Here is an 11,531-nt window from a genome sequence, read left to right on the forward strand (position 1 = left end):
ACCCTTGTGCCCAGGGATCAGCCTGGGAAAGTGATTGGGACACGCACGCTTGCGGCTCCAGCCTGGAGACACAAAGCCCGCGTTACCCGGGATTTCTTCTGGGTTCTGGCTGTGTATCTGTGAGTGGACCCGACCGATTCCCACACCGTGTTGAGCCTCCCCTCACCTGGGAAACACAATAGATGTAGTTTCAGGGCCCAGAGTTCAGTCTCCTGGTCTCTGCACAGAGAGTACTGTCCTGCTTCTCAAAAGCGGTGCTCTCCCGTCGCTGCCATTTTGGCTCCCCCAAAAATGCTCTGATTAGCCATTTTTAATTCACAACTTAGCTAACTTCCATTTTCTTTAGCTCATTCCTGAGTTTTCATCTGATCACATAAACACAGTTTTTAATATTATATTTTATCTATAATTCCTGTAGTAGCTTGATCTGGGAAAAGGAAACAGAATTTCCTTCCCAGTCTTACTCTGTTTCAAAGTCTGTCATTGAAAAAGAAACTGTATGGATTGGAGAACTGATGTGATATTTACTTTTGATAGTGTTGTACACATTCATGCCCTTGACATTGGGATGGCTCATATCTGTTCATGATCTGCCAGCTACACTTCTTGCTGATTCCTTCTTTCTTATTTCCTTTTTTTAAATTTTTATTTTGGTCTTGTGTTAAGTATCAATGTAGTATGTTAGCAAATGACACTGTTTCTTCTGAAGTTCTTCTAAGAAGTGAGATTTAGGAGGGAATATTGTGTGACATTATTTCTGGTGAGATGTAGACAAATGTATATTCACTCCAGATAGGGAACTAACAACAGTGTACATAATGGATACCACCGAAGGCCAACTTGATGAGACAGAGAGTGTTTTGGGGGCTAACCTACAAGAATATCTGAGTGCTTACTTGCAGGAGCAGAAATGTCTCAATGGCAGCTGCATCGTAAAAACCTATTTAAGTAAGGGTGGCAGCTCATAAAAGCTGGAAGCCTGAAGTGCACTATAGAACCTGCAGCCAATTCATCAGGTGAGAGAGTGCCATTTCCACTTAGTTCCATTGGTCTAAACCTCTTTCCAAACCACTCAGGTGATGTCTCCTTTGTCTAGACAGCTCAGCGTATCTAAGAGTGTCTCCTTACACTTGTTACTGCTTTACTTATACAAGCCTATGGAGGGAGAAGCCTACTGAGTATAGTCAGTTTTGGGGACTTCCTCAAACTTCTGAGTTGCTCGCTTTTCTGAGCACAAAACGTGTCTTTTGGGATAGGATGTTTCACTTCTGTTCAAGACATTCAGTTGTTTCACCTCCCCTCCAACACCCTGCCTTAAAATAGTCTATTATCCTAATTAAGACTACCTCCATTTTTGAAGGTTTACATTTCAAAGAAACTGCTGTAAAACAGACAGGCTTGTTCTCCTAGGTTCCAAGTAGTCTTATGGACTCACTGTATCTTCACAAGTCATGGTGCATCCATGTGCTACCCTCATATAGCCATCCTTCCCCACTGCTGGTCTAGCTGACTGTGGTGATTCAGACTCAGCACCAGACACAAAGACAAAGATTTGCAACTTCAAGTGTCTTTGACTGCTTCATTTGTGATGGCTCTGCCTCTCTGAGTTTAACTTTCATGAAGAAATTATGTTCTTTTCTTTTTAGCCCAGATACACAGACCTAGGTGTATGTTGTTATCATGTATCTTTAAGAGAAAACAACAGTTAAAGTCATTCCAGTGTAAGATTTTTGATTATAGAAATATTTTTCATAGATTTTATGACCATTTTTTTGCTTAAAAGTTTTAAGAAATATTAGGAGAAAACAATGACTGTTTCCAAATTTCATAGGAGTGTGTTTTAGTTAGACACTTCTTATGCATACTGCAGGTTGGAACCTTCCTGTTCATCATGTGCAGGTGTTCTTCTCAATTGGGCTCCTGCGATGCGCTGTGCTTAAGGAGCTCCAGTTTTTGTTCAGCTTGTGCTGTTACTTCAGACACTGAACTGGTTCCACGTGGGCACAGAAATATTTAATTGAATCTCCCACCCGTGAGGCTGAAATGATGAGGCTGATGGACTTGGCTGACTTCTGGAAGATGACAGAATAGCGGCCACTGCTTTCATTGTGATGATAAGATGAAACTTGATGAATAAGGAAAATCATGTCTCCACTAGGACGTTGTTTGTACCAATAAAGTTGGTAAAATCTCATACTTGTCTCATAGGAACAGTCCATGATGACCTGTTCCCCTTCCTGCTTGTTTATAGCTGGTTGTACTTGAGTCACTTTTTGGGCTATAGAGAAGTCTGTGGGAACAATTAGAGAACAGAGATGAGCCTGTAAATTTGAGAATAAAAACTTATAGGAATTCGATTAACCTAAGACCAAGAGATAACTTCTGCTTGTTTTCCCCAATCCCTATGCAGTTGGCCTTAAAAAAAAAAAAAAACACCATATGCCTAGAGCATCCTGCTTAGGATCCTTAGCTATATGTAAACATCTATACCAGAGAAGGCCAAGGCCACCAACAGGAGACAAGGATTCGGAGAGGCATGTGACACAGGTCCCTCTGCATCAGTGTGTCTGGCTGCTCTGTTCTGCTCAGCATCCAATGTCTGAGTGCCTGGCAATTGTATGTGTGTTCTCGCCTGTGTTCTTACACTGCACCCCAACCAGGAAACGGGGTTTTGTATGATCACAAGTTCTAAGTACAAAGAGAAAAAAAATGCAGCTCACCACAGACTTTTACTTGCTGGCTTGTCTTTTCTGGTAATTAGAAGAGACAGCACTTAAAAGGAAGCTTGAGAATATCTGTCCCTGCTGAGCAGTGATGTTGAGCAGAAATACTTACTAAGTGTTAACATGTATTTAATTTTCTCCATTCAGAATCTAATATAATTTGATGTTATAAAACCTCACAGTTTTGTGTTTTCTGTGAAAATGCTGTTATTGAAAACAATGTTAACACCTTTTTCTTCCTTACAGGGTAGTTAGGACTTATTTAAATTCTGCAACTAACAAAGCTGCTTCTAAACCTCAGGATTAAAGTCCACCCATCAGAATTTTGGCAGTTGTTCATTGATTTATGTCTTGTGAAATTATAAGAGGAATAAATGTTGGCTGTTAGGAGCAGTAGAGATTTTGTTTCAGTGTGTAAATTGTTTGCTGTACAACATGAGGTCTTATATTTGGGCTTAAGCATTGTGAGGTGCATCTGTAATCCAAGCACTCAGGAGCAGATACTGAAGGCTTGGAGACTCACTGGTTTGCCAGTCTAGTCTGATCAATGAGTTCAGGTTCTTTGGCTGCTTTTCCACCTCTTTCCAACCCCTCCTTTTCCCTTTGAGACTTGTCAAATTCCAGCCCAGTCTCTAGGGACTCAAGCCAAAACCCATGACCCAGAGGCCCTAATCCCTGTCACCTGCCATACTGAGATCTTCTAGTTGCCTTATAAAGCTTTGAGACACAGGAGGAGTTCATCCTGCCAGAAGGAACTTGCCCCAAACTCTTAGGAGAATGTAGTTGACAATTAAAAGATGTCTGTAGCCCTTGAAAGGGTTAGATTAACTTTGTAAACTGTATGTCTTCTAAAGCCTATAGCTTTGAATTTTCAGTTCAGGTTAAGCTAAAGCCTCTTAGTACCTTTCCAGAGAATGGAGGAATGTGACCATATCTGTGAGGACAGATATAAAAAAAGGCAAGCAAGCAATGACCTTCACTCAGCAAAAAAAGGACCAGACCCTTGTCTTTCAGATAGCATTTCTTAGCAACGAACCCAGACTTCTTCTGAGTAGCTTTTGACCTGCAGCCAAAAGTCTGCAGCCCCTAATCTTCAATGATGAGCTAACCACCCCCACCTTAAATTGCATCTGCATCCACACTTGGCAGGATTGGCCAAGCTTGAGCACCTAAGACTAACCAATTATATTACTTTATAGCTTCCTCATCCAATCCTAAATTGCCAAAACTAGAACTTCAAATCTCCCGCAATTTTTCTTTTAAAAACCTAAAGGCCTTTGTCTCCGGGTGCCACTCTTTGCTGACCAGCAGGGGTGACCCCATTGTGCAATGGTTAATAAACCTCTTGCTTTTGCAACGAGTCTTGGTCTGGGGAGTTTCTGGGAAGGGTGTGATCTTAAACTCCTGAGCTGTGAGACCCCAGGTCTTACACCCTAAAAACCAAACTGAAGAAATCAAACAACTCAATCCCACTATGAATTAGCTTCTCCTGAACACTGTAAAGAACTCTGCTGAAACAACAAAGATGAAGTGAGTAAAAAGAAAAGAAAATTCCAACCAACAAATTAACTGCAGATGCTTAAGTAACAGGAATAAAGTGCAGAAATGAAAAGAATGAGTGAACCCAATATAACATATGTCCTCCCAAACCAACATATTCCATAGTAATAACATTTAATAAAAATGACATGAAATAATCTCTGGGCAATGGACCCAAAAGAATGACTATAGCTATGGTCAAACAACTCAAAAAAGATAAAGAGAACAATAACTGTATTTGATCTCTAATTTAACTTAAGCAAGGTGAGTGATACTAACTTAGTTTTTAGCAATAATCTTTTGCTTGTGATGAATATGAATGATAACATACAGGAGAGAAGCCTACCATAGATGTCCTCTAAAAGACTCCACCCAGCAGGGGATCGAAGCAGATGCTGAGACTCACAGCTAAACTTTGGGCAGAACACAGGGAGTCTTATGGAATAGTAGGGAACTGCAGGACCTGGAGGGGACAGGAGCTCCACAAGGACACCAACAGAGCCAACAAATCTGGGCCAAGGGTGGCATGCATGGAGAGAACCTAGACCCTCTGCTCAGATGTAGCTGATAGGCATCTCAGTCCCCATGTGGGTACCCTAATAAGGGGAGCAGAGGCTGTTTCTGACATTGACTCTGTTGCCTGCTCTTTGAACACTTTCTCCTGGCAGTGACTCCTTGCCAGGCCACAGAGGAAGAGGATGCAGGGAGTCCTGATGAGACTAAATAGGCTGCAGTCAGTTGGTAGGGGAGGAGGCCTCTCCTTTCTGAGGACTTGGCGATGGAGATTGGGGGAAGAAGGACACAAGGTGGGACCAGAGGAAATGAGGGAGAGAGCTACAATTAGGATGTAACAGGGAATATTTATAAAAATTTTAAATTAAATAAGTTTTTGGATAAGCTCAGCTAACATTTATGCTTCTATGGGAATATCATAAAATGTGAAATATTTTGGAAAAATAAGATTTTTAAAGTAATGTCTTTCTTAATTAGGGCTTTAACTCAGAACAAATAAACTATTGATTTTATTTTAAACTTAAACACTAATATTTAAATGCAAATAGTAAATGATTATAACATAGCTACTGCTGCTTCTTATCACAATCCAAGATTAGACTAAAAAGAACAAATGCTCAGAGATGTAGCTGACCTACATTTCATCACTATATTGTCTACTGAAAATTGTTAATAGCTTAATTTGAGGCCTGAATGAGAAACATCTCAATTTATTCCTTAACTATCATGAAACTAGTAGAAATTGTTCTTTTTTACACCCTTCTCACTAAACGTTACCTGTTTGTGCTTCCTAATCCTCGGTGATCTTTATTCTTCGTGAGCTCTGCTTCCATATAGTTTACTTTAATTGTCATCTAATTGTATATCCCAACAATTTTTCCTTCTTTTTCTTTTCCAATGAAATAAATAATAATAATAAAAAAGTTCATGTGCTTTGGTACAGCACTGCCCCTCTGTGGGCAAACATGGAATTCTTCACCAACAGTCAAGCTAAAAGTTCCTAAAAGTTTGTTTGCAGAAACCTCTGCATGAGTGAGTTTTCCTCCTGCACCAATATTCCTTCCAATAGAAAAGGCTTTGTCCTTGTTGAGAGCAGAGGTTTTGTGCTTTCTGTCCTGTACTGAGGTGTGCCTCACCGAGATCTGGCATACTTGCTTAGGATACCAGACACACTTGGGACCAACAATGTCTCTGCAGTGTGACATATGCACCACACCTGCCCTGAGGTCTTTGCAGAGCACACAGTGGGCTCTCAAGTTCTATCACTGTCTATGCTCCCTTTCCTCCCATGTTAAAATCAAGTCAGCATGAGCCATTCACACTGACAAAACATGGTCTTATAGAGACTTTAAATTTAGATAATTTTAAGTGATAATTTTAAGCACTCTATATAGTTCTTTTTTCCATGTTTTTTCTTTCAGAAAAATCTAAACAGTAGAAAGATGGCTAGAATTGAGAGGGGTTATATTTTGTTGACCCCTAAAGTAGAGTACCTTTTCAGGCAGTTATTAGTAAGCCACACTCATTATGAAAAAAATTTATCCTTTTCCAAACTGGTTCTTCTTTCTCTTTCAGTGAATTAGAACTTTGTACATATTATATCTAAAGTTATTTGAACAATATATTTCAAATTATTTCTCCTGATTGCTTGTTTGGCATTCTGATTTCTCAAAGATCCCTATTCCTCTTCCCTCTCCCAAAATTCAAAACAATATTAACTAAAGTTGAACAAAGATAGGTAAATAGAAAGATAAATCACAATAATAAGTTAGAAGATTCAATAGCTTTAGTTTTCCCCAAGGCCTACTAAAAATTCAATGAAATATCAAAAGAATTCCCACAAAATTGTTTTCATAAGAAAATAATTAACTAGAGACTTATGAATAAGAAGGTAGACTAGAGGATTTTTGTTTGTGTGAGCTAGTAAGATAAAGTCAGATTAAGAAAAATGTAGAATTAATCTCAAAGACAAAATCAGAGGAAGAGCTTCAGAATCTACAAAACAATTAAATAGAAGTAGAATAGACAGTGGAAGAGGCAAAGGGGAAGGATCAAGACAGGAGCCTATCATAGCTGTCCTCCAGAGGCACCAACCATCAGTGGATTGAAACAGGTGCCGAGACTCAGAGCCAAACACTAGGCTTTGGGTGAAGCATCGGGAGTCTTATGGAAAATTGAGAGGAAGAAGGATCTGGAGGTGCCAGGATCTCCAGAAGAAGAGCAACAGAGCCAACTAACCAGGGCCCAGAGGGCTTTGTGAAGCACCAATGAAGGAACATGTGTAACAGGACCTAGGACCTCTACAGAGATGTAGCAGATGGGCAGCTCAGGCTTCATGTGGATTCCCTAGTAAGAGGATCAAGGGCTGTCTCTGACAGGACTCTGTTGCCTGCTTTCTGATCATGCCCCCCCACCCCCAGTTGGGGGCTGCCTCACCAGGCCACAGGGAAAGAGGATAAGCTCAATCCTGATCCCATTGAATTGAACAGAAGTGAGGGAGGGAAGTGAATAAATAAATTAAAATATAAAATGGCTCCCTGCAAAGGGAAAAGGGGAACCCAATTAGGTCACCTAAACAACTTTGTCCATCAAATTCTCTGGTTGGGGTCAAAGGGCCCAGAGCAGGTGTTTATTTTACTTGAATATTTTTTTTCCACAATAAATTCTGATCATGGTTTCCCCTCTCCCAACTCCTCCCAGATCCTCCCCAGAGCAGCTTCTAGAAGGTAAACAGCTCTATTATCTTGGGAAGCCCACAGCAGTAACAAGCCACAAGTACAGCTTATGGATATCCATGAGACAGTGACTCATCCAGTGAACAGGTGGTGGAGAGAAATCCCATTTTGTTATAACTTAGAGTAGAGGTCCAGTACTTCCTAAAGAGAGTCTATGATTTAATAGTGACCTACTTGGGATCATGACTGGCCAAGAAGCCATAATTTGGCCAAACTGCGGGTAAAGAAAGGTCCAGTGAGGAAGTTTTGAAGAGCAGAAAAGTTGGACACCAAGGAGCCAAAATGTGCAGGAGTCAGGAGAATCATAAAATGCATATCGATTTTGGACCCCCTCTCAGTGGTTGAGAAGAGACCTCATCATCTAAGAACAACCTGGGGTTTGACAGCTCTAAGACTGAGGCCATTCAGACTCTGGAGCCACCAATCTATCATTCCTGGATACAGAGATCAAAGATTCTGAAGTTCCAGGAGAGATCAGGAGATCTGCATATGTCCCTCAAGCACGATTATTAATTCTCAGGAGGTCTTGAAAGGACAAGGACCAATCCTGTAGTTGTAGGATCTCAAGGCTATGCTGTTTCCCATGCTCCTAAGGCACTTGAGACATAGCCCCCAAACTAAACATTACCTGCCCCACATGGCACCCAACATGGGGAGACTTGAGAGAGTAAGAAAATCTGCCTAGTCCACAGAACCCGAAGGCTAAATGTATACAGCAGAGGATCCTGGTACACAGAGCAGCCTGATACACAAAGAAGCAACGAAGACCCCTCTGTTGGGCATCAGACTCTTGCTTGTTCAGTGTGGGATCAGAAGCAGCATAAAGCGTAGCAAAGAGTGTGAGTCCACAAGTTCAGTGACCATCTACCCCATGGATACAACAGTCTCCACCTTTCTGGCTCCTGGAAGAGGCTGTTTCAGCACCTCCTCTTTTTCATCTTTCATTTATTTTAACCCTCATGACTTTCTTTTTCAATGAAACATTTATCAGGATCTTTCTTTATATTTCAAAAGCTGGTATTTTCATTTCTTTTAAGGATTATTTTGTTATTCCTTGAAAATTTCACATACCTCCCATTTCCTTTCGCCATACCAAACATCTCTCCCTCTGACTTTATTGTTTCTCTTTCTCATTTTCTTTCCCCCTAAGTCCAGTTCTTTCTGGCCATATTTGGATGAGTGTGGGGCCATCCACTGGGAAACTGGACACCTGCCAGGACACACATTCTCAAAGAAGACTCTTCTTCCTTCATCATATGTCAACAGCCAATAGCTCCTCACTAAGGACTGGGACCTTTTCCCCACTTATGTATTCATTTTGGTCAGCTTGGCTTTTCTAGCATCCATGGAACCCTGGGTTGAATCCTCAGGAAAAAGAAAGAAGGTGATCTATGAGGAAAATGGAATGCTTTTAAACACATTTGTATCTAAGAACAGTATTATACAGGGCTCCTAGCCCATTGAAACTCCACGATATGAACAAGACTCAAGGGAGGGAAAACTACACCGTAAGTGCTGCTCACATCTGTTTAGCAGCATAGAAACATGTGGGGTGATTCTGCATCAATAGGCCAGACACAGGTGCCTGCCATTGCTGGGCTCCACCATGGTCAGGACTGAATGTGCTTGAGACAGCAGTGTCCACAGCAGAGTTTGCATGGATGACAGCTGTGGATTTTCATTTCTTCTGCTTTGCACATTTTGGGAGGTCAGGGCATTGTGGCTTAAATGTTCACATTGCCCCTGTGGGCTTTTCCCTGTCCAGTTTGGCATGTCCACTGACACCATGCTTGTTTAGCTCATGTTTGAGCACTCATATTGGTGAGACTTTATGTGTTCAGCTTTCTGGTGCTACCGATGCTACTAGAAGACACAATCTCACAGCAACCTTCCCCATCCTCTGGCTCTTGCAATCTTTCTGCCCTCTCTTCCACACTGTTACCTGAGCCTTAGCTGTGAGTGTGTGTGTGTGTGTGTGTGTGTGTGTGTGTGTGTGTGTGTGTGCTGTAGATGTATCCACCAGGACTGGGCTCTACAGCTCTGTGTTTGAATTGGTTGTGGTTTTCTATACTGGTCTCCATTTACTGCAAAGAGAATTTTCTTTGATGGGGGTGAAGAGTACACTTGTCAATGGGTATAAAGACAAATATTTGTAGGTTGAAGCTCAATACTGTGGTTGCCCAGTGCCAAATGATCAACTCTGAAAAGACATATAACATATATACAAACGACATTATATGGACTAAACAGGTTATATTTAGTAATATACATACATATATACATATATATATATACATACATAATATACATATATATATACATACATAATATACATGTATATTATTTTAAAAGAGGTCATGACTCTGAAGGATAAAGGAGAGGGTTATATGAGAGCCTTTAACGGGAGGAAAGGGAAAGGAGAAACGTTGAAATTATATTATAATCCCTCCAAAAAGTTCATGTTTACTTGTTCTTCCCATAAGCTTCTCTGTTCCAAGTTGGACATTTTTATTTAGGAGTGAGTATATATTGAGAAATGAAGATTAAGACCAAAGTCCTGAACCAGTGAGGCCAAAAGCTTAACTGAGAATGAAACACTGCCAGTACTGGAAAGGGACATTGAACTAGACAGATGTTCTTTTGGGGCTTCCTGATTTTTTGTGAGGGCCATACCCACCCAGCTGAAGGTTTGTGTACAGGCTGCAGGTGTGTGGGGAGCACTGTGTACCCACAGCACAGAGATAAGTGCCTGAGTCTGTGGTGTGGGAGGAGGAAATATACAAAGAGCTGCGAAGCTCCTTAGTGACTGTCGTGGATGTCAGTCTTCCACTCTCCTTTGTTCCAGAAGGATTGTAAAACAGGCTGATGAGAGGTCCCCCAGGACTTTGGTAAAACCACTGCAACTGGGTTGCTGTGGAGGAAAAGTTGCACTTCAGTGTTGCATTCTCTCCTTCCTGCAGAGCCAAGGTCGCAGGTCTCTGCTCCACTTGTTGCCCTTTTACCCCTGATTTAGAAACAGAGACACAGGTGGCTGTCATTGCAGTGTCCCCTGAGCCCTGAAGGCACCCCCATGTTCTTCTGAGAAGGTGGGAGCTCTGCAGGACTCCTGAGCTGCTTCCCCCCCCCATGTGTAATATCCCCTCAGGTGCCCTGAATGTGGACTGCCAGACTCACAGCAAACCTGGGTGCACAGAAGCCCCAGCAGAGAGCACAGCAGCCTCTTCATGGTGCTGGTGGGACTGCTGGAGACAGAAGCAAGCAACCAACCCCTGGGCTGTAGGGGCTGTTGAAGTGTCCCTTCTCCTGCAGTCAACTGCACCCAGGAACCCTCCCAGGCCAGACCCTGCTGGGAGAGTCTGAAGCTCCTCCCACACCAGACCTGCCTGAGTGTCTGGGTGGAGCACAGTTGGAGGGGGGTGTGAACATTTGAAATGGCTCTGAGATTATAAGCATTGTGAATGATCTTTGAGGAAATTTGTCTCAACTGCAAAACAAGGATACTTTACACAAATCTTTAACAGAGTTTACAAAGGAGTAAGTCATTGGATCTAACCTACATGAAATGGAGAGCATTTTAATGGAGAACATTAAAAAGAGGAACAACTAAATTTTTCACCTGGAAACTGATGCGTGTTTTGAAAGAATCTTTGTGATCTATGAATTAAATAAAGTGAGGTGTATTCCAATCATACAAATTAAAATGCGTCTAACCGTTTTTACTGATTCCCAATCTTGAAATAGATGAAATGTGTGTTGTGCCAAACACATCTAAAAATATCTCTTACACTCTAAGAGACTGAAACTTTTTCTGGACCTCACACAAGAGTTATTAACATACCTTATGGTTCCTTAAGACTTATAGCTGTTATTCTAGAGTGTACTTAGCCTGTTTATTTAGCCTGCCTTTAAGAGAACAATGTAATCAAGTTTTACAACCTAAGTTAATGCATAGCTCTGATGTTAATTATGGATACTTCCAAGCTTCCAACACAAAATAATGCATGTGTATGCATGTTATAAA

The 11,531-nt window shown here is 41.4% G+C and overlaps 1 pseudogene; it reads right to left on the reverse strand.

The window, feature by feature from the left end:
* Positions 1-1,970: 1,970 nt before the first annotated feature.
* LOC110550031 (uncharacterized) lies at positions 1,971-10,736 on the reverse strand (annotated as a pseudogene).
* Positions 10,737-11,531: the final 795 nt, after the last annotated feature.

This window comes from Meriones unguiculatus, chromosome 9, assembly GCF_030254825.1.
Source record: "Meriones unguiculatus strain TT.TT164.6M chromosome 9, Bangor_MerUng_6.1, whole genome shotgun sequence".
Lineage (NCBI taxonomy): Eukaryota > Metazoa > Chordata > Mammalia > Rodentia > Muridae > Meriones > Meriones unguiculatus.